Source organism: Rhinopithecus bieti, unplaced genomic scaffold (genome assembly GCF_001698545.2).
Source record: "Rhinopithecus bieti isolate Rb0 unplaced genomic scaffold, ASM169854v2 scaffold_15251, whole genome shotgun sequence".
Lineage (NCBI taxonomy): Eukaryota > Metazoa > Chordata > Mammalia > Primates > Cercopithecidae > Rhinopithecus > Rhinopithecus bieti.
The window spans coordinates 103,422-107,418 of NW_016808059.1; positions in this window are offsets into that span (position 1 = coordinate 103,422).

The window sequence follows — 3,997 nt, forward strand, 5'->3', positions numbered from 1 at the left end:
AGTATTGGGGTGGGAGTTACCCGATTTTCCAGGTGTTGTGTGTCTCAGTTCCCCTGGCTAGGAAAACGGATCCCCTTCCCCCTTGCGCTTCCAGGTGAGGCGATGCCTCGCCCTGCTTCAGCTCTCGCTGGTCAGGCTGCAGCAGCTGACCAGCACCGATTGTCCGGCACTCCCTAGTGAGATGACCCCAGTACCTCAGTTGAAAATGCAGAAATCACCGGTCTTCTGTGTCGCTCGCGCTGGGAGTTGGAGACTGGAGCTGTTCCTATTCGGCCATCTTGCTCCGCCAACACCGCCCTATTACTATTAAAGAAATTCAGCTCATCGTTAAAACCATCCAAAACAAAACTCAAGGCCCACATTGTTTCACTGGCAAATGCAAACTAACATTTAAAGAAGAAATAGCACTAATTGTATATACTCTTCCAGAAAATAGAGTATGTGGTAGCAGAATAATGTTCCTTTGGTCCACATCTAATTTCTGCAAACTCTACACTACATTGCAGAATGGATTTTGTGCTGATTTGATTAAGGGTTTGAAACTTGAGTTGAGGAGATTTTCCTGGATTATCCAGGTGGACCCAATCTAATTCTTAAAAGCAGAGAACATTTCCGAGATTGATTAGAGAGATAAGATGAAGGGAGGAGGAAAAATTCAAAATGTGAGGACCTAACCAGCCATTGTGGCTTTGGAGATGGAGGAAGAGGGTCATAAGCCAAGAAATGTGGGTTAGCCTTTGGAAACTGGGAATGGCTCTTAGCTTTAAAGTCTGTCAGATATTTACAACATCTATGTTGTTGATTTGCCCAACAAAACAGAGATCTCAGTTCTACAAACACAAGGATTTGAATTTTGCCAAGAACTTCAGTGAAGAAGGAATAGATGTTTCCCTAGAGCCCCCAGAAAGAAATGAGACATCTTGGTCTCTTCCTGGTGAGACCTATGTTGTTCTGACCTAGATAATTGTAAGATAATATATTTCTATTGTTTAATATGTTAAGCTTGTAGTAATTTCTTATGGCAGCAATACAAAACCAATACAGAAGAAGAGGAAATACTTCCCAACTGATTTTACAGCCCTAACATTACCCTGACACCAGTGAAGACAAATATAGTGCAAATAAAGAAAACTAAGACAAATATCCCTTGTATTAGTCAGGATTCTCTAAGGGACAGGACTAACAGGATATATGCATATATGAAAGGAAGTTTATTATTTATTATTTATTTTTTTGAAACAGAGTCTTATTCTGTTGCCCAGGCTGGAGTGCAGTGGCACTATCTCGGCTCACTGAAACCTCCACCTCCCAGGTTCAAGCGATTCTTCTGCCTCAGCCTCCCGAGTAGCTGGGATTACAGGTGCATGCCACTACACCTGGCTAATTTTTGTATTTTTAGTAGAAACAGGGTTACACGGTGTTGGCCAGGCTTATCTCGAAGTAGGGAAGCCAACAGTGCAGCCTTCAGTCTGTGGCCTAAGGCCCAAGAGCCCCTGGCAAACCACTGGTGTAGGTCCAAGAGTCCAAAAGCTGAAGAACTTGGAGTTAGGTGTTCGAGGGCAGAAAGCATTCAACATGGGAGAAAGATGGAGGCCAGAAGACTTAGCTAGTCTAGTCCTTCCACCTTCCTCTGCCTGCTTTTATTCTATATGCACTGGCAGCTGATTAAATAGTGTCCACCCAGATTGAGGGTGGGTCTGCCTCTCCTAGTCCACTGACTCAAATGTTAATATCCTTTGGCAACACCCTCAGAGACACACCCAGAAACAATACTTTTCATCCTCCAATCCAATCAAGTTGATACTCAATGTTAACCACCACATCCCTCATATTACCAGACTGAATTTGTCAATATATAAAAGGAATAATTTACCACAACCAAGTGGGATTTATCCCAGGAATGAAAGCCAGTTCAATAGTTGAAAATCGATCAATACAATCTAGTCTAAAGAAGAAAAACCACATGAGCATAGTCATCAATGCAGAGAAGTCTTTTGACAAAATTCAACTTTTATTAATGATAAAAACTCTCACCAAACTGTGAGTAGAAGTAAACTTCTTCAACCTGGTGAGATGCTTCTACAAAAAAATCCTCAAGCTGACATAATATTTAATGGTAAGAGACCAAATCCTTTCCCCCGTGACTGGAAACACGGCAAAGGTATCCATTCTGAGCACTCTTATTCAACACCGTAACAGAAGTCTCATCCAGTGCAACAAAGGAAAACAAAGAAATAAAAGGCATACAAATTGGAAACTAAAAGTAATTTTTTAAATTTGCAGATGACATGATTGTCTATGTAAAATCCCAAGAAATATAGATTTGAAAAGAAGGAATCAAGTGAAACAACGATGCAAGTCCAAAATACAAACTTCAATACATGCCTCACAACTTACAGAAAATTAACTAAAATGCATCATATATTGAAATGTAAATATGTTAAGTATAAATTAAAACAGAAACTGTAAATGTAAAACATAAACAATGTTGTAACTTCTAGAAGAGAATGTAGAAAAACCGTGTGATCTTGGCTTTGACAATATGGGTTCAGGTATAACACCAAAAGCATTACCCATAAAAGAAAAAAAAGACAAATTGGACTTTAGGAAAATTAAAAGCTTTTGTTTTATAAATGACACTGTTAAGAGAGTGAAAAGATAAGACGCACTGGCAAAAGTGTTTGCAGATTACATATTTAATAAACGACTTGTGTCCTGGATATATAAAAAAACTCATAAAACTTGACCAATACAAAACAAACCAATTAAAAAATTGTCAAAATATCTGAACAGTCACTTTAACCAAAAAAGATATACAGATTGCAAATAAGCGCAAATGAAAACATGTTTAATATTGTTAGTCATTAGGGAAATTCATATTAAAACTACAATTAGTTATCAGCACAGACCTATAAGAATGGATCAAATAAAAACAATCTTCCACAATTGCAAATGCTGGTGAGGATGTGGAACAAGAGGAACTCTCATTCATTGCTGGTGGGAATGCAAAACTTTCACCAGCAGCATACAATAATTCTATTTACCGAAACCCAGACAAACACAGAATCTTATCAGTCTTTTAAATTCTTTCTGATTTGAGAGGCAAAGGAAGAATTTTGTTTGTTTCCATTTGTATTTCTTTCATTGTTAGAGTTTCTATTTGTTTACTGGCCCTTTATGTTTCCCTTATTTAAATGTCCTGTTCGTATCCCTTGTCCATTTTACTCTTTAGTTGTAAGAGCTGCTGAAATAGTAAGGTTATAACCCAAATCTGTAATACATGCTGTAAATATTGCATTGCATTGTTTATGTGTAGTTTAACATGCATTACGATATTATTTTTAAGGCATTTGTAATACTTGGTATGGTATTTTCAGATTATAATATTAGCACATGATTATGGCAAAAAAGAAAATTTGAACATGTTAATTGTAAAAACAAAATCAAATACTGATGTGTGCTAAAACCTTTTCTAATATTCTAACGGTAAAAGCCACTGATTTGGCACTGAGGGTGCAACAGGACATAGTTGTTAAGAAGTTTGACTTTAGATTTTGGCAACTTGGGTTCAATTATTGCCTAGCACAATTCACTTAACTTCTTTGTCCTCCAGCTGCCTTTATTTGTAAAAAGTAATTGTGATATATTTCAAAGGGTTGTTGTTAAAATTAATTTATTTTATTCATTTATTCAACAAACTTACTGAGTGCCTACCAATTACCAGGCATTATTTTAGGCTAGTGGTTCTTAAAATGTAAGAGTGCACACACACACACACACACACACACACACACACACACACGTATATATGAGATGATTTCTAAGGAAACAGGCAAATAAGGCTATGTATGTCAGAGTGTCAGGGTAGGAGCAATCCTTACTATAGCATGGTGGGTGTCTGTTGCTCAAATGTATCTGTATCATCTTCTCTATTCGCCTACCCCCAATGCATTCATTATGGAAAGGAGGGCCCTGTACGTTAAAATGACTTTTTTTT